Here is a 20858-nt window from a genome sequence, read left to right on the forward strand (position 1 = left end):
AAAAATAAAAAGACAAGGTACAGACAGCGGAGTTAAATTTGCCTACAGGAATGATTTTGATCTGGAGCGCATCGTACCCGGATACAGTCACTAGCGGGAACGTCAAACATCTTCTCAATTTGTTTCTCCACCCTTTCCGGATCTGCATTCTTCAAGTCTATCTAAAAGCAAAGTATAAATACTAATTATTTATCAAAGCTGGACAACATCTACAAACCATATAATAAAACTGGCTTAAAATATAGTGTGAACAAGAGTTTAGGGAGAGATGTACAACTGGCACTGGCCTATAAAAGGGATTGTGTAATCGCACAAAACTAGCAAAAATGTAAAGTGCCCGGAAAACAAGGAACGTGCAATTTACCTCTTAGTAAAAATCCTATGCTTTCTCAAGAACAGAGGAATTTTAATTTCATATTTATTTTTAATCAAATAATTTTTATTGAAAAACTCCAACTACAAATATTCCATCTTTCAAATAACATACACGACATAGTAATTCCATAGTAAAAATATGAACAAAGTATCTGAACTTCAATTCCCATAACCCACCCTAAACCCAAATCCCAACACTCCAGAGAGAACCATTTTCAGAGCAGTTCTAGAATAACGGACTATAGCATTCGTAGAAGGGGAAGAAGATAAAAAAGTGACTAACAAAGGGGTAGCAGCGTTTTAATGTTATCATTTACTGCTTGATGCCTGAGCCGGGGAGTGCACACTGAAAACTGTTGCAGGCTGCTGTAATCACAGGACACAAGCAAACAGCATGGCATTTCCTATCAGCAGGGAGGAAGTAAAGGGAACAGTAATGAAAGTCTCCTCCTACTCCGCTCCATATTGAAATGAATAGTGTGCATCCTACAAATGAGATGCATACAGCAAACAATTGATTTTCCATACATAGGTTTTGAGTTGACCACTGGATATACACATGTGTATCACTAATTACCAGAACTGGAAATCGAAAAAAAAGACGAGCAAGTTTGGGGTGAATCCTTCCTTCATTACTGCACAGCCGCTCAGAGGGATCGGTACTAGGAACAGCAGGAGTGCCGGCGATGTTCACAGATTTACCTGCTGCGGGACTGAAGGAGTCTGATCGCGCTCAGCTCGAAGCTTTTTACCTTGTTTCCGATAGGAATAATTGAAAGCTGTGCTTCAAAGGCGAGGAAGAAGTTTGCCACCATCTATTAGAAAATAGACAAACTTAGGATAGAAACAATATGAACATATACCCTGCTATAAGTAAGTAAAAAGCAATAGGAAATATATATAATATAGGGTACTTAGTAAACATGGTTTTTGATTAAAAAAAAAAGCCATCCCACCAGCACCAAGGTGTACCCAGTCAGTTATGTGAAGTATATAATAAAATACACTTTAGTACAATATTAGTATCTTGTCCCTTTAAATGTGCAGCTACTTCTGTCACCATGGTAACTGCATTCATACTCAGCCAATAGGATTGCTCGGTTTGAATTTGAAGAAGAAAAAAAAAGTTCTATATGGTCAGTTTGTTCCATCTCATCTGAGTGTGAAGACAGACACCTGCGATCAGCGAGATTATAGGTATAAGACGTGATATAATATAACGGACGGAGCCACATCCCATCACACGCACTCAGCGACCACAACTGACAGGAATCAGCACATTTATCAGAGGAGAAGTCATTATTCCCCAACACATGATAAGTGACAACTTCTAGATCTGCTGGGAACCCAACTAATCCCTGCTAGCACCTCCCCGGACCACCGCTCCATTCATTCTCTATGCAGGAGAAAGCTGAGTACAGCGCCCCCCATAGAGAATGAACGGACCGGCGGTTGAACATTTGCACTTCGCTCACTTCTATCTATAAGTGCTGTTCTGCTGATTGGGTCATAGCGGCCAAACCCACCGATCTAAGAGTCATCACCTATCCAGAGATCAGTGAGAACTTGTTCCAACTAGACATCCCCTTTAATTGCAGAGATCACATATCTAACAGCCAATCCTATTCATTCCCAATCTTCCCTGTGCCCAGTAATGCCCCTGGGTATATCGCCAATATGAGCCAATCACCAAACCCTCTGCTGACTGTGCCCGATGTTTTATAGATTTTGGATCCGTTTCTACAAGAGAAGATATCAGCGGCCACCATGGGGATGGGTTACTCTGCCAGCGATGGAGCAGGTAGTATCCACCAGCCGGTGATATCTCACCTTCCTCCATATTCTGCTGTTACATGCGTTTCTTCAGCTTTACCCCTTCCCAACAGAACCAACTGATGTTTTTTTCTGTTTTTTCCTTCGCTTTTTCCAAGGGCTATAACTTTTTCATGTCTGTCCACATAGTGTGAGGTCTTGTTATTTTGTAGGATGAGCGGTACTTATAAATCCCACCATTCATTTACCACATAGTACTAGAAAACGGGGAAAAAATTCCAAGTGCAGTAAAAGTGCGAGGAAAAAAAAGCCCGACACTGTTTTTCTGGGAAGGGTTTTAACGGCGTACATAGTGTGGTAAAAATGACCTGGTAATAGGATCCTACTCCTCAGTGTGATTACAGCATGACCAAACTTCTCCAATAGTTTTGGCAAAAGAAAAAAACTTTTTTTTATGGCGTCACCATTTTTTCTGAGACCCGTAACATTTTCGTTTTTCGGGTTGATGGAGCTGTGTGGGGGCTTATTTTTTGAAGGGCAAGAGGACTTTATTGATAACATTTTGGGACACATATGACATGGTCATCGCTTCTTACAGGATTTTCTGTAGTATTGTGGCGAACGAAAAAAATGTAATTTGGGCTTTTTGAATTTTTTTCTGTGTTCACTGATCGTTTGTTTTTTATATTTGGATAGATTGTATTTCTCTGAAAGAGACCATACCACAAATGTGTATATTTTTATTATCTTTATTTTTAGTGGGAGGTGAGCTGAACGTGTGGGGTTTTAATATTTTAAACTTTTTTTTTTTTTTTTTTAAATTTTCACTGCATTTGTATACATTATCTGATTGCTTGTGCTATATACAGCGATACCACAGTAATGCTCCATATAGCAAAATCACGGTCTTCTTTACAGCCCAAATGAAGCTTTATGATGACAGGCACGGAGGCTTCAGCAGACCCCCGGATGTCATAGCAGTCCATCTGCGCCCTGTGATCGCGTCACAGGAGCGCCGGTGGGCACATGGAACGATGCATCCCAATGCCGGCGCGCTGTTAATGCTGCTGTTAGTGATTGACAGCAGCACTGAACAGGTTAACAGTGGTGAGCAGATCTTCGCTCCACTCGCAGCTCTTAGAGGCAGGTCCTGGTTGTTTGTCACAGCCATTATCTGCCATGTACGGGGCGAGCTGACTCTGCTCCATACACCCGCTACTGACTTATACCATACACGAACGGCAGATGTTGGTAAGGAGTTAAAGCGGTTGTCCAGATTTGGGGTCATTTGTTTTTTTTACTTTAATGCAAGTATTTGGGGCTAAAATTGATTTCTGTCATTGAGTTTCATTAAAAATGTTGCCTTCTGTAGCATCTGTGCTGCACTGTCTATTCCTGGCTGCAAAATTAGCTAACTGAGAATCTATCAGTGAGCTCCTTCTGACAGTCTTAAGGAGGATCATTTGTGGCCTGCTGGAGGTCATTTTGCAGGGCTCTGGCAGTGCTCCTCCTGTTCCTCCTTGCACAAAGGCGGAGGTAGCGGTCCTGCTGCTGGGTTGTTGCCCTCCTACGGCCCCCCTCCATGTCTCCTGGTAGCGTCTCCAGCCTCTGAACACTACGCTGAGACACAGCAAACCTCCTTGCCACAGCTCTCACTGATGAGCCATCCTGGATGAGCTGCACTACCTGAGCATCTTCTGTGGGTTGTAGAGTCGTCTCATGCTACCACGAGTGTGAAAGCACAACCAACATTCAAAAGTGACCAAAACATCAGCCAGAAAGCATTGGTACTGAGATGTGGTCTGTGGTCCCCACCTGCAGAACCACTCCTTTACTGAGGGTGTCTTGATAATTGCCAATAATTTCCATCTATTGTCTATTCCATTTGCACAACAGCATGTGAAATTGATCGTCAATCAGTGTTGTTTCCTAAGTGGACAGTTTGATTTCAGAGAAGTTTGATTTACTTGGAGTTATATTCTGTTGTTTAAGTGTTCCCTTTATTTTTTGAGCAGTGTACATAAAAAAATTACTGCAGCTTTAATGCTATTTATTACGTCTCAGGTAACTGTGACTAACTATACAGCATCAAAAATACCAAAAAGCTTAAATCTCCAATGGAAGCCAATAGCACCAGTGAGAACACGGCATAAGCGTAATCCAAAGGAAGAGGGGGACATTATTCACTCCAGTTTCCTGCGGCCCCTCGGGAGTATAGGTTGCTGCATGGTAGTCTGCATTCTGTGTAAAACAGGAAAAACACTTTTACTTAGCGGGATGAGGTCAGTAATGGCGCTCTGTCAGTTGAGGGTTGCGTTTCCTGAGAAGAGGACAGAAGAGGACAGAAGAGGACAGAAGAGGACAGAAGAGGACAGAAGAGGACAGAAGAGGACAGAAGAGGACAGAAGAGGACAGAAGAGGACAGAAGAGGACAGAAGAGGACAGAAGAGGACAGAAGAGGACAGAAGAGGACAGAAGAGGACAGAAGAGGACAGAAGAGGACAGAAGAGGACAGAAGAGGACAGAAGAGGACAGAAGAGGACAGAAGAGGACAGAAGAGGACAGAAGAGGACAGAAGAGGACAGAAGAGGACAGAAGAGGACAGAAGAGGACAGAAGAGGACAGAAGAGGACAGAAGAGGACAGAAGAGGACAGAAGAGGACAGAAGAGGACAGAAGAGGACAGAAGAGGACAGAAGAGGACAGAAGAGGACAGAAGAGGACAGAAGAGGACAGAAGAGGACAGAAGAGGACAGAAGAGGACAGAAGAGGACAGAAGAGGACAGAAGAGGACAGAAGAGGACAGAAGAGGACAGAAGAGGACAGAAGAGGACAGAAGAGGACAGAAGAGGACAGAAGAGGACAGAAGAGGACAGAAGAGGACAGAAGAGGACAGAAGAGGACAGAAGAGGACAGAAGAGGACAGAAGAGGACAGAAGAGGACAGAAGAGGACAGAAGAGGACAGAAGAGGACAGAAGAGGACAGAAGAGGACAGAAGAGGACAGAAGAGGACAGAAGAGGACAGAAGAGGACAGAAGAGGACAGAAGAGGACAGAAGAGGACAGAAGAGGACAGAAGAGGACAGAAGAGGACAGAAGAGGACAGAAGAGGACAGAAGAGGACAGAAGAGGACAGAAGAGGACAGAAGAGGACAGAAGAGGACAGAAGAGGACAGAAGAGGACAGAAGAGGACAGAAGAGGACAGAAGAGGACAGAAGAGGACAGAAGAGGACAGAAGAGGACAGAAGAGGACAGAAGAGGACAGAAGAGGACAGAAGAGGACAGAAGAGGACAGAAGAGGACAGAAGAGGACAGAAGAGGACAGAAGAGGACAGAAGAGGACAGAAGAGGACAGAAGAGGACAGAAGAGGACAGAAGAGGACAGAAGAGGACAGAAGAGGACAGAAGAGGACAGAAGAGGACAGAAGAGGACAGAAGAGGACAGAAGAGGACAGAAGAGGACAGAAGAGGACAGAAGAGGACAGAAGAGGACAGAAGAGGACAGAAGAGGACAGAAGAGGACAGAAGAGGACAGAAGAGGACAGAAGAGGACAGAAGAGGACAGAAGAGGACAGAAGAGGACAGAAGAGGACAGAAGAGGACAGAAGAGGACAGAAGAGGACAGAAGAGGACAGAAGAGGACAGAAGAGGACAGAAGAGGACAGAAGAGGACAGAAGAGGACAGAAGAGGACAGAAGAGGACAGAAGAGGACAGAAGAGGACAGAAGAGGACAGAAGAGGACAGAAGAGGACAGAAGAGGACAGAAGAGGACAGAAGAGGACAGAAGAGGACAGAAGAGGACAGAAGAGGACAGAAGAGGACAGAAGAGGACAGAAGAGGACAGAAGAGGACAGAAGAGGACAGAAGAGGACAGAAGAGGACAGAAGAGGACAGAAGAGGACAGAAGAGGACAGAAGAGGACAGAAGAGGACAGAAGAGGACAGAAGAGGACAGAAGAGGACAGAAGAGGACAGAAGAGGACAGAAGAGGACAGAAGAGGACAGAAGAGGACAGAAGAGGACAGAAGAGGACAGAAGAGGACAGAAGAGGACAGAAGAGGACAGAAGAGGACAGAAGAGGACAGAAGAGGACAGAAGAGGACAGAAGAGGACAGAAGAGGACAGAAGAGGACAGAAGAGGACAGAAGAGGACAGAAGAGGACAGAAGAGGACAGAAGAGGACAGAAGAGGACAGAAGAGGACAGAAGAGGACAGAAGAGGACAGAAGAGGACAGAAGAGGACAGAAGAGGACAGAAGAGGACAGAAGAGGACAGAAGAGGACAGAAGAGGACAGAAGAGGACAGAAGAGGACAGAAGAGGACAGAAGAGGACAGAAGAGGACAGAAGAGGACAGAAGAGGACAGAAGAGGACAGAAGAGGACAGAAGAGGACAGAAGAGGACAGAAGAGGACAGAAGAGGACAGAAGAGGACAGAAGAGGACAGAAGAGGACAGAAGAGGACAGAAGAGGACAGAAGAGGACAGAAGAGGACAGAAGAGGACAGAAGAGGACAGAAGAGGACAGAAGAGGACAGAAGAGGACAGAAGAGGACAGAAGAGGACAGAAGAGGACAGAAGAGGACAGAAGAGGACAGAAGAGGACAGAAGAGGACAGAAGAGGACAGAAGAGGACAGAAGAGGACAGAAGAGGACAGAAGAGGACAGAAGAGGACAGAAGAGGACAGAAGAGGACAGAAGAGGACAGAAGAGGACAGAAGAGGACAGAAGAGGACAGAAGAGGACAGAAGAGGACAGAAGAGGACAGAAGAGGACAGAAGAGGACAGAAGAGGACAGAAGAGGACAGAAGAGGACAGAAGAGGACAGAAGAGGACAGAAGAGGACAGAAGAGGACAGAAGAGGACAGAAGAGGACAGAAGAGGACAGAAGAGGACAGAAGAGGACAGAAGAGGACAGAAGAGGACAGAAGAGGACAGAAGAGGACAGAAGAGGACAGAAGAGGACAGAAGAGGACAGAAGAGGACAGAAGAGGACAGAAGAGGACAGAAGAGGACACAACAATCGATCCTACAACATAAAGGAAGAAGCAGAACAACATCTGCCATTACATCAAAAGGTATTTGAGAGGAAAGAGGAACACCATGTGGACCATCCTGCTGGGACCTCTCTGCCGATATCATCATACGGCAATACCGGCTGGTAAGTAGAAATCCACCAAAGTAATAATAGCAGGATAGTAGTAATCTAGAGGTAGTATATCAGTATTAGTGTAATTTGAGTAATACTACTAGTGATAATAGTAAGAAAGTAATAAAATAACAGTAGTAATAGTAGTAGGTAGAATAACAGTGTGATCCAGGGTTCTAGGACTGATCGCCTTTTCTCGGGGTCAAGAAGGAATTTTTCCGCTGTGACACAAATTGACTGAAGGTGTCCTGAGGTTTTTGCCTTCTTTTGGATCAACACTGTAGGTATAGGGTAGTATTAGTAGTAATAGGAAAGAAGAATAATACCGTAATAAGATAGCAGGTTATTATTATTAATAATAAATATAAACTAGTTATATCTATAGAAAGAACAAAGAGTAAATAAAAATAATTATAGACGTAGTTCAATCAATACTGTAATATTAAATAGTTATAGAAAAATTAGAGTAGTACTTTAATAAGAAAGCAGGACATAAGACAAAATATATAAAAAAAATTATATTAAAAACTGTAGAAGTACATTTAGTACAGTAATAGTAATTACATAACTAGTAACATAATTAGGTTTGATCCAGGGTTCTAGGACTGATAGTCTTTTCTCGGGGTCAAGAAGGACTTTTTCCCCTGTAACACAAATTGGCTGAAGGTGTCCTGGGTTTTTTGCCTTCTCCTGGATCAACACTGTAGGTATAGGGCAGTATTAGTAGTGATAGGAAAGAAGAATAATACTGTAATAAGATAGCACAATGTTAAGTATAACCATCTCAAATAGTTAGATTTATAAAAACAAAATTAAAATAACTCCAGTAGTACAATAATTAGCGTAATATTATATAACTTGTAATAATATTATTAGGTTTGATCCAGGGTCCTAGGACTGATCGCCTTTTCCATAGGTCAAGAAGGAATTTTTTCCCCTAGGAAACATATTGGCGTTAGGTGTCCTGGGGTTTTTGTCTACTTCTGGATCAACAGCTTTAGGCAAAGGGATTTTAGTAATACCATTATTAGAATCACAAGTATAATAAAAAAAAATTGAATTAAATTTTTTTAATTAGTGTTATAACAGTTACAATTAATTGCATTATTGCAATAATAATAAGTAGTAAAAATGGTGGTAATAATAATAATACAAAAAACTAGCCCCAGTTCCTAAGTTAGTGTAGTGTTAGTGTAGGGACCCATCTGAAGAGGTCGCCTTGACGTTGGCAGATGGGCTCGCACAATTTGCTCAAAATGTGCGCTAAGAACCTCATATTTCTATGTACAGGAGATCTAGCAGTAATTCCATTCAGGAGATAGATATCTGTGTACACACACACACACTTTGTTATATAATTTTGTGCAGCACACAGGGCAGGGATACAGGTACAGGGCGAGAGTGTTACAGTGATATTATAACTCGGCCTAAAGGATAAAATGCTGATAACTACAGATCCTGGAAACACATCCGAAACTAGACCTTGTAAGTAACTGGTTCCCAGCTAGTGGTGAATATGTACAGGGCAGTCCGGTACCAGGACCCGCTCTATAGGACACATTATCATCAGGCAGGTCCTGTCAGGGTTCTTGCAAGATCGGCGGCAGAAGTGTGGCTGTATAACAGTCCTGCTCCTGCCTCAGCCACCGACAGTGGAGCCAACCCGGATCCTGGCAGCTTAATCCACTGTATGACACAGTAGGGGGCTTCCACAGCATTTAGGCACTTTAGACAGGAGAGGGAGGTGCGATCATGGTGCTGATGAGTTTCTATGGCAGCCGAGATCTAACAATGGACCCCATGACGGCCATCTTACTGCTATTAGAAATGCCTAGGGCTGATTAGTTTGCCATTTGTAAATCTGATCCAGCAGCGCTGGGCTACCACTGACGTGATCAGGGCTATTGAGCTCCTAGATTGGGCAGAGGAGCTCAGTCTTCAGCAGGAGCTGGCCGAGGAGAGCGGAGCAACTTGCATGGGGCTGCTGCACAAGAAGTAACTCAAAAGGTGGAGATTTACCCGGAGACGTGGTGCCCGGGCTGTGATCTGCTGTGCAGGCTGCATAGACGATGCCTCCTAGGACCCGATCTTCACCCCTAACAGGCACAGGAGAGCTCGGACCGACAAGTTCTTTTGCATTGGAGGAGAGACCCTTTTCGATATCTGACCAGGTCCCCTGGGCTCCCCACCCTCTGGGACTCGTATCTGTGGTAATTGTGCTAGTGACCCCAAGTACCCAGGGAACCCCTCGAGATTGGTGGCAGGATGAGCCTAACCTCTATAAAGATTTTACTGACCGGGGTGATAAGGACAACTTCCTTTCCAAGTGCCTTAAGAGAAACTTCATTATGTAGCAGATCCCACTGTAAAACGCTGGAATGGTATTGTGCTCACAGAACCCACGATATCAGGGTACCCAACATGTACATTGCACCTCCAAGGGACATGACCGAATTTGCTATGGCTTTCTTCACCGGGCCCCTCATTTATCGTATTTTAGCTTCCGGGAGGTAGCATTCTTGAGATTCGCAATCCCCAAAAACTGCTGAACTGTTGAGTAATCTGGATCGTGTGCTCGCGATTCCAGACGAAATCCATGACACAGTGATGGCAGGGTGAGATATTGCGTGATCTCCCCGGTGTCGTCTCTGAGGAATCCCTGACGCTGCGCATTAAAAAGAATATTGCACAGTGACAAGATCCTGCTGAGCAACTGAGAGTTAGAATTGACAACCGACACATGCGCAGAGTATCAGGGACTAGCCCAGCCCCTGAAACAGGCATCACTGATGACGCTTCATTCAGGGTGGGGAAAGAGGCAGCAGCAGGGACCGCAGCCTCTGCTCCCTGATCACGTCCGTCTTCATATCCCAGGATGCACTGGGGATTTTCAAACTAAATGTTATCAAACAGGAAGTTGGTAAAAAAAAACAAATGTATACACACATACAAACACACCCCAGTTAGATAAATTTAGATTAACTTTTAATTAAAGTATATTAGAAAAGCAATTACCGTATTTTTCGGACTATAAGACGCACCGGACCATAAGACGCACCTAGGTTTTAGAGGAGGGAAAAAAAAAAATAAAAATTAAGCAAAAAATTGTTCATGATGCACTTTTAAGGGGGAGGGGGTCTTCTGGTATAGGGGTAATACCCAATTCTGACAATATCCCCTATCCTGGTATATATGCCCAACCCCCTTCCTTTTATACGTGGCCATCATCCCCGTCCAGGTACGCACGGCACCCCTCATCCCCATCCTGGTATGTATGGCCCCCTCATCCATACCCTAATATGCATGGTCCCCCTAATCCCCATCAGGCTGCACATAAAAAAAAAAAAAATAAACACTTATACTCACCTTTCTTCTCTCTCCTCATGTCTGCCCGCACTGATCTCTCCATGTGAGCCGCACGTCACTGCCATGTGCGGCTCACATGGAGAGATCAGCTGCCGGAAGTCACTGCTCCCCACGCCGGGTCTGTGTGCGCGGGGAGCAGTGACTTCTCTCCTTCATAGCCGGCACACAGCTTGGCCGCGCTGCGGCTCCTGCTGCTGCCGGGCTATAGCGTGTGCCCGCTTATTAAAAGGCATGAATATTCACCCCCTCCCCACGCCCATGAGCGTGGAGAGAGGTTGAATATTCATGCCCTTTAACAGCGGGCACAGGCGATTCCGGCAGCAGCAGGAGCCGCAGCGCGGCTACACTGTGTGCTGCTATTAAGGAGCAGTGAATATTCATTTTCTTTAGCAGCAGGGACAGTGTAGGGTGCACCGCTGCCTCCTGTGCCCCGCTCCTCCACAGCTACCACTCCCCTCACACCCCACAATCTATAATATAACCGCGGATGCGGGTCTCGGTCCAAAGCCTCGATAGACTGCGCATGCGTGACGCGCAGTCTGGCTCCAGACAGAAGACCGCATCCAGCCGTTACAGGTAAGAGGTGTATGGCGTCAGAGATCGCGGTTGTGTGTAGGCACTGAACGCACACTGCGATCTCCGGCGCCATACTTACCTGACCGGGAAGAGCGTTGCCGCGGCGCCTCTCTTCAGCGGAGACCGGGGGCAGAGTGAGACGTTGGATCGGCGCGTGCGCATAGCGCTATCCGGCGCCATTTTTATGAAGACACATTTACAGTGTGTCTTCAGCAAATTGGCGCCGGTCGGCGCTGTGCTCTGTCGCCGCACTCCTCCCCCGGCCTCCGGCAGAACAGGACGCTGCAGCGCTGGAGTACAGAGAAGAAAGGTGAGTATAACTGTTTATTTTTTTGGGGATGTGTGTATAGTGGGGGGGATTAGGGAAGCCACGCATACCGGGATTGGGGATGAGGGGAGCCACGCATTCCAGGATAGGATGGCGGGGGCAGCACAAATACCAGGAGGGGGGCAGCACATACTAACATGGGAGACCATATACCAATAAAAATGCTCGCCACCCGGGCGTAGAACGGGTTCAATAGATTATATATATATATATATATATACACACACACACACCCCATTCGGACTATAAGACGCACCCCCCATTTTCCTCCAAAATTTTGGAGGAAAAAAAGTGCGTCTTATAGTCCGAAAAATACGGTAGATTATTAAATTAAATAGAGATTTAGGATTAAATCAGTGTAGGGTACGGACAACCCCTTTAATGTTAATTGAAATCAAAACAGTTCCCCATTGTATTAATAAGGCAGTGATTCCAACTGTATTACCACTGGGAGACCCCCAACTCACACTCCTATTTCCCGAGTGCCTTCCACGCCAAGCTTGGTTATGGAGGCTTTGGATTACCATCCATACTGTTCAGCACAGATCATGCTTCTTAGGTCTTCATCGATCCCCCAGAACACAGCCCTGCATTACAGCGTCCTTCAGGCTTTGTCCAATTATTTTCTCCAAATTTGTTTGCCGGTCAGTGGCAAAAGGCTGTTGAGCTACTCAATCTCCTTGTTCCTTTGGAAAATTGGCACACTCTTGCATATAACAGTAGAGAATGGCCAAATCTTACGGATACACTGGTAGATCGCAACGAAACATGGAGAGAGCAGATGTTCAGCGGTGAACTTGGAGTCTCCCTCCTCTATGAAGCTTTGCCGTACACATCTGACTTACTCCTGAGGATTTCTCGTAATTTACATGTGCAAAAATAGTTCAATCCACAACTAAAATGCTTGAACCAACTCGTGGAAAACTGGATAAAGATAGATAAAAGGCACATTACCTGTGGGTAGCCCAAGTGTGAAGTAATTGTCAGGTCCAGGATTGAACTGGGCAATGCGATTACTTATGTATTTTGCTGCCCATTCGCTGGCCAGGGCATAGTCATCAAGAATCACCAGCCGCATGATTGTGCCCACAAGCTCTCGCCTGGCAGCATGTGGCTAACAAACTGAAAAGAGAAGCGATACACAAGATAAGAGGTGACACAATAATATACAAAAGAGGTAACACAATAATACACAGTCGTCAAGTTTGGAGACTGAAACACATTCTGGCTTTCATAAAGTTTGCTGCTTCAGCTTTTATAGTGTCAATTTGCATTAACTGTAGATTGTTATGAAGAATGATCAGATGAATTGTTAAAAAAAAAAAATGCATATTAATTTTTTCCCAAGGAAATTACTTAACCACAAAACCCCCATTTCCACAGTCATGCTTACTGAATTACAAGAGCAGGCTGGTGCTTCAAATCATGGTCTTCTGATTACCTTCAAGGAAACATGTGCAGTCATCATTGCTTTGCAGGCAAGGACATTGCTGCTTGTAAGATTGCCCCTAGATCAACCATTTATCGGATCATTAAGAATTTAGTCTGCGGTGCATCATATACGTGCTGTGACGGATCAGCTCTTGGGTAGGCGCAGGTTCACACAGGTATGCAGTCCGCAGGTTCCAAAACAAACTGGTGGTTTATTAAATGTCCATAAACCAACCAGGAAAACAAAATATAACAGCTCTTTCAGCTGCTCGTAAAACTCGGCCCTTCAATCCGGGCCCACTAACTCCCTACACTATGTGTGCTGGAGCCTGCTTCTCCGGGTCCTACATCACCAAAGCTTGGCACTTCGGGGACACATACCTCCCGTCCACGACCTGTCCGGCAGCAACCTTACACACCCCCCCCTCTGCCCAAAGCAGGGGGGGCTTGGCACCTTCTGCCACCATACAATAGATACACAAAAGGTATAACGCAGTGTTTCCCAAACCCCATCCTCACAGACCCCACAGGTCATATTTTCAGGATTTCCTTAGTATTACACAGATGATTGAAGTATCATCAAGGCATCAGGAATTCTCTCACCTGTGTAATACTAAGGAGATTCTGAAAACATGACCTATGGGGGTCCGTGAGGATGGGGTTTGGGAAACACTGCTATAACAGAACAAAACTAAAAATAACCAGTCCATACAGCACGTCATCAGCCGTTTAAATGTAGTGCTTTTCTCGGCCTCCAGCAGACTGAGCAGCACATGCAAGGTTTGCTCACCTTGCACAACACACAGCACCACTGAGACAGGCGCAGCTGTCTTAAATCAGGCCTTCCAAGACCTGGACTGGAGGTAAGTGAGCAGCTGTTTTCCCCCCCAACTCTTTCAGCTGCTCTTGAAACCCGGCCCTTTAATCCGGGCCCATTAACTCCCTCCCAGCACTATGTGTTCTGGAGCCTGCTTCTCCATGTCCTACATCACCGAAGTTTGGTACTTCGGGGACACATACCTCCAGTCCACGACCTGTCTGGCAGCCACCTTACATTGTGTTGCACTGAGTTAGACCAGAATTGAACCAGAAGATACCTGAAGGTAACTGCACAGCCAGAGTAAAAAATGTTTCTCTTTGTTTTCACTCTCACCCCTATAGTCCTACACGTTCTACTAACCCTTCTCATCCCTACACCTAGTAATGAACTGGTCATCTCTCCCTCCATCTCACCTCCTCCTCAGATCTGTTCCTCAACATACAATCCTCTGTCTCCAAACACAGACAGCCACCTCACGCTCTCTCCTGCTGCTCCTCACTGCTGGCGATATCTCTCCAAATCATGGCCCTCCTCACCACATCCCCACAGTCACTTCTACCTCTCATCCACAATCTATCAAATTTCGACAACCTTTCTAACCCTATACCCATTGCCCATCCCCCGCTTCCCCAATCCCACTAACAGGAGCTCTATGGAACGCTCTCTCCATCTGCAACAAACTTTCCTACATCCATGACCTTTTCATTACTAACAAACTTTCCTTCCTTGGCATCAATGGTACCTGACTCACCCCATCTGACATGGCGTCTCCAGCTGCACTTTCATACGTTGGATTCCACCTTTCCCACACCCCATCGGCAAGCATGGCAAAGGAGTTTGTTTTCTCCTGTTAGATAACTGTACTCTGCTGCCCGACTAATCCACCTGTCCCCCCCGCTATTCCCTGGCCTCTCCCCTCTGTCAATCCCTTCGCTGGCTCCCCATTATCCAGAGACTCCAGTTGAAAACCCTAACCATGACATACCAAGCCATCCACAACCTGTCTCCTCCATATAACTGTGACTTAGTGTCCCGCTACATACCTGCACTCAACCTCCGATCCTCACAAGATCTCCTTCTCTACTCCCCTCTTATCTCCTCTTCCCACAATTGCACATAAGATTTCTCCCATGCATCCCCCTACTCTACAACTCTACCCCAATATATCAGACTGTTGCCAACCGTGGAAACCTTCAAAAGGAAGCTGAAGATCCACCTCTTCTGACAAGCCTACAATCTGCAGTAACCACCGATCCATCATACCACTGCACGACCAGCTCTACCCTCACCTACTGTATCCTCACCCATTCATTGAAGACTGTAAGCCCTCGCGGGCAGGGTCCTCGCTCCTCCTGTACCAGTCGGTGATTCGTTTTTGTTCAAGATTATTGTACTTGTTTTTTGCTATGTATATCCCTTTTCACATGTAAAGCGCCATGTAATAAATGGCACTATAATAAATAATAACTTAATAGGGGGAGGTTAATTTGCTGTGAAGACTTCAGGACTCCGAAGAAAGTCCAGCAAGTCCCTGTATCACTTCCTACATAGGATTCAGCTATGGAATTGGTTCAACACCAGTGCAGAGCTTGCTCAAGAATGGCAGCAGGCAGGCGTCAGTGCATCTGTACACACCGTGAGGAGAAGGATTTTGGAGGCTGTGCTGGTGTCAAGTAGGGCAGCAAAGAAACCACTTTTCTCCATGAAAAAGATGAAGAACAGGATTATAAAATGCAGTAAACTACAGTGATTGGATTACAGAGGACTGGGGTAAAGTTATTTCCCTGATGAAGGCCCCCTTCAAACTGTTAGGGACATATGGAAGAATGAATGTCCGGAGAAGAAAAGCTGAGTGCTACTTTGAGTCCTGTGTTATGCCAACAGTAAAGCACCCGAGACGAGTCATGTGTGGAGCTATCCATCATCAAAAGGGAGTGGGCTCACTCACAATTATACCTAAGAACACTGCAGGAGCATTTTTGGTGATTAACAATGCATATATGAGCATGACGGAGAATATGTCACAAGGCAAAAGTGACAACTAAGTGTCTGGGTAACATTAACATTTTGGGTTCATGGCCAGTAAACTCTCCAGATCTCAATTCGATTGTGGTCACTCCTCAAAAAGCGGGTGGACAAACAGAAATGTATGTAGTGAGCTCCTAGCACTGATTAGACAAAAATTGTCCATCGTCAGTCAGGATTTGTACATAAAGTGACACAAAACAAGATACAAGACATAGGTAAAAAAAAAACTCCATCTTCTTCGTTACGTCAATCCGTGAAAAATGGGACTGCACTCAGATGTCATCTGAGTGCAGTGCGATCTTTTCCAAGGACTCATTAACTTGCATGGCAGAGCGTGATCCGAATATTAGATGAAACTCAAGCATAGTGATTTTTGTCCTCGGACAGACTGTCTATCGGGCCGTGCACATGTCCGATTTTTCTCCTTGGACAAACACTGGTCACAGTGCGATTCAATGTTTTGTCAGATCGCACTCCGACCGAAAACACTGCTATCTGCACCAGCCTTAACATTGCAACGCTAACAATAGTGATCGCAGCAAGGACTGCTGGGAGATTTCAGCTCAGAAGCCTGCAGATCTCTGAACGCAGCTCTAGACTATCACTGGCTGTAACTCAGGATTAGTAATCGATACGTTTTTCGAAAGTTACACAATAAACTATAATAAATTACTCTCATGTGAACACAAATTCTAAAGGAGAACTCTAACACTAAGATATTAACTTAAGGAGGAATTCACACATCCGTGGTGGGATCCGAGGACCCGGCCCAGCTCTCCGGACCTGATCAGTGCCTCATCTATTCCTAGGAGGTAATCACAGATCAGCACTGGTGACCCAGCGGTTGTCAGATCTGAGCTCGGTCCGTGGAGCACAGATGTGTGAATTCAGCCTTACAGAAGTTGTCCCAGAGTAGAAAGTCAGAGCTGTTGTATTACAGCGCCACCCCTGGGCACAGGCTGTGTGTGGCATTACAGCTCAGCACCTGTCACGTCACTAGACCGGAGCTGTAGTACCAGACACAACCTGTGGCCAGGACTGGCGCTCTGTGTTCCTTTTTCTCATGGACAAACCCTGTGCAGAAAAATACAGAATCCAGGAACCTCCAAACATGGCAGACATCGCCAAGTTCTAACAGTGCATAATGGGCAGAGCTCCAGCCATACTGTCAGTGACTGGAAACCTGGTTTATAGTCCAACTGCTTACAGGTGAGAGGCTGCGGCCCCCTGTAATCCCCGGCTCTGACCCGTCACCGACCATTGCTGCAGGGGACTAACCACATCCACAGGAAGCCAGGGTGCGCCCCCCCCGGACCGAGACTGCCCCCCGGGAGCTCAGTGTGGGGTGCGCAGTCATCCGCCATGTCTCCCCAATACTCAGCAGCCTCACCACCAACCACTCGCTCTGCAGCCTCCTCCCTGGTAAACGCTAGAATGTATGGGCTCCTTCCAGGTATGACGTCATTTCCGTGGGCGTGTCCTGACTGCATTATGGGCGTGTTCTAGTTTAGCACCAGACGCCATAGATTCATGCAGAAAGTGATACGGTGAAGCTTCAGGAGGAGGTCAGTGCTGGGCTCTGGGGGGGTGCTGCGGGCTTTGGGTGGTCTGGGATGATGATGATTGATGATGATGCACGCGTGTGGGGGCTCTGGGAGCTCTGTGGGGATGCTGCCGGCTGTGGTGGCATGTCTATGTCTATGGCTCTGGTGGGGGCTCTGTGGGCATGCTACGAGCTGGTGGTGGCTCTGGAGGGATGCTGCGGGTCTGTGGGGGATGGTGGGGGCATGCTGTGGGCTGGTGGGGGCTGATGATGCACGCGTGTGGGGACTCTGGGAGCTCTGTGGGGATGCTACGGGCTGTGGTGGCATGTCTATGGCTCTGGTGGGGGCTCTGTGGGCATGCTGCGGGCTGGTGGTGGCTCTGGAGGGATGCTGCGGGCTGGTGGTGGCTCTGGAGGGATGCTGCGGGCTGGTGGTGGCTCTGGAGGGATGTTGGGGGCATGCTGCGGGCTTGTGGGGGCTCTGGAGGGATGCTGCGGGCATGCTGTGGGCTTGTGGCTCTGGGGGCATGCTGCGGGCTCGTGGGTGCTCTATGGGGCTGGTGCGGGTTCTGTGGGAGCATGTTGCGGGCTCTGGAGGTAATCTGCGGGGGGGGGGATGATGCACCCGTGTGGGGGCTCTGGGGGGAGGGTCGGATGATGCACGCGTGTGGGGGCTCTGTGGGGATGCTGCGGGCCGTGGTGGCATGTCTATGGCTCTGGTGGGGGCATGCTGCGGGCTGGTGGTTGCTCTGGAGGGATGCTGCAGGCTTGTGGGGGCCCTGGGTGCATGCTGCGGGCTCTGAGTGCTCTGTGGGGATGCTGAGGGCATGCTGCGGGCTCTGGAGGTATTCTGGGGGGGGATGCTGCGGGCTTGGTGATGCACGCTTGTGGGGGGGGCGGATGATGCACGCTTGTGGGGGGGGCGGATGATGCACGCTTGTGGGGGGGGGCGGATGATGCACGCTTGTGGGGGGGGGGCGGATGATGCACGCTTGTGGGGGGGGGGCGGATGATGCACGCTTGTGGGGGGGGGGGCGGATGATGCACGCTTGTGGGGGCTCTGGGGCGGATGATGCACGCTTGTGAGGGCTCTGGGGGGGATGCTGCGGGCTGTGGTGGCATGTCTATGGCTCTGGTGGGGGCATGCTGCGGGCTGGTGGTTGCTATGGAGGGAAGCTGCAGGCTTGTGGGGGCTCTGGGTGCATGCTGCGGGCTCTGGAGGTATTCTGGGGGGATGCTGCGGGCTTGGTGATGCACGCTTGTGGGGGGGGCGGATGATGCACGCTTGTGGGGGGGGCGGATGATGCACGCTTGTGGGGGGGGCGGATGATGCACGCTTGTGGGGGGGGCGGATGATGCACGCTTGTGGGGGGGGCGGGTGATGCACGCTTGTGGGGGGGGCGGGTGATGCACGCTTGTGGGGGGGGCGGGTGATGCACGCTTGTGGGGGGGGCGGGTGATGCACGCTTGTGGGGGGGGCGGGTGATGCACGCTTGTGGGGGGGGCGGGTGATGCACGCTTGTGGGGGGGGCGGATGATGCACGCTTGGGGGGGGGCGGATGATGCACGCTTGGGGGGGGCGGATTATGCACGCTTGGGGGGGGCGGATTATGCACGCTTGGGGGGGGCGGATTATGCACGCTTGGGGGGGGCGGATTATGCACGCTTGGGGGGGGCGGATTATGCACGCTTGGGGGGGGCGGATTATGCACGCTTGGGGGGGGCGGATTATGCACGCTTGGGGGGGGCGGATGATGCACGCTTGGGGGGGGTGGATGATGCACGCTTGGGGGGGGCGGATGATGCACGCTTGGGGGGGCGGATGATGCACGCTTGGGGGGGCGGATGATGCACGCTTGGGGGGGCGGATGATGCACGCTTGGGGGGGGCGGATGATGCACGCTTGGGGGGGGCGGATGATGCACGCTTGGGGGGGGCGGATGATGCACGCTTGGGGGGTGGGGCGGATGATGCACGCGTGTGGGGGCTCTGGGGGGGGGGATGATGCACGCGTGTGGGGGCTCTGGGAGCTTCGTGGGCATGCTACGGGCTGGTGGTGGCTCTGGAGGAATGCTGCGGGCTGGTGGTGGCTCTGGGGGGATGCTGCGGGCTGGCGGGGATGCTGGGGGCATGCTGCGGGCTGTGGTGGCATGTCTATTGCTCTAGTGGGGGCTGTCTAGGCATGCTGCGGGCTGGTGGGGGCTCTGGAGGGATGCTGCGGGCTCGTGGTGGCTCTGGGGGGATGCTGCGGGCTCGTGGGGATGCTGAGGGCATGGTGGGGGCTCTATGGGCATGCTACGGGCTGGTGGTGGCTCTGGAGGGATGCTGCGGGCATGCTGCTGGCTGGTGGGGGCTCTGGAGGGATGCTGCGGGCTCGTGGTGGCTCTGTGGGGGATGGTGGGGGCATGCTGTGGGCTTGTGGCTCTGGGGGCATGCTGCGGGCTCGTGGGTGCTCTATGGGGCTGGTGCGGGTTCTGTGGGAGCATGTTGCGGGCTCTGGAGGTAATCTGCGGGGGGGGGGATGATGCACCCGTGTGGGGGCTCTGGGGGGGGGGTCGGATGATGCACGCGTGTGGGGGCTCTGTGGGGATGCTGCGGGCTGTGGTGGCATGTCTATGGCTCTGGTGGGGGCATGCTGCGGGCTGGTGGTTGCTCTGGAGGGATGCTGCAGGCTTGTGGGGGCCCTGGGTGCATGCTGCGGGCTCTGAGTGCTCTGTGGGGATGCTGAGGGCATGCTGCGGGCTCTGGAGGTATTCTGGGGGGGGATGCTGCGGGCTTGGTGATGCACGCTTGTGGGGGGGGGGCGGATGATGCACGCTTGTGGGGGGGGGGGCGGATGATGCACGCTTGTGGGGGGGGCGGATGATGCACGCTTGTGGGGGGGGCGGATGATGCACGCTTGTGGGGGGGGCGGATGATGCACGCTTGTGGGGGCTCTGGGGGGATGATGCACGCTTGTGGGGGCTCTGGGGGGATGCTGCGGGCTGTGGTGGCATGTCTATGGCTCTGGTGGGGGCATGCTGCGGGCTGGTGGTTGCTCTGGAGGGAAGCTGCAGGCTTGTGGGGGCTCTGGGTGCATGCTGCGGGCTCTGGAGGTATTCTGGGGGGGATGCTGCGGGCTTGGTGATGCACGCTTGTGGGGGGGGCGGATGATGCACGCTTGTGGGGGGGGGCGGATGATGCACGCTTGTGGGGGGGGGCGGATGATGCACGCTTGTGGGGGGGGGGCGGATGATGCACGCTTGTGGGGGGGGGGGGCGGATGATGCACGCTTGGGGGGGCGGATGATGCACGCTTGGGGGGGCGGATGATGCACGCTTGGGGGGGCGGATGATGCACGCTTGGGGGGGCGGATGATGCACGCTTGGGGGGGGGGGGATGATGCACGCTTGGGGGGGGCGGATGATGCACGCTTGGGGGGGGGCGGATGATGCACGCTTGGGGGGGGGGCGGATGATGCACGCTTGGGGGG

Source organism: Phyllobates terribilis, unplaced genomic scaffold (assembly GCF_046119375.1).
Source record: "Phyllobates terribilis strain yellow unplaced genomic scaffold, ASM4611937v1 Scaffold_27__1_contigs__length_16484149, whole genome shotgun sequence".
In the NCBI taxonomy this organism is placed as follows: Eukaryota; Metazoa; Chordata; class Amphibia; order Anura; family Dendrobatidae; genus Phyllobates; species Phyllobates terribilis.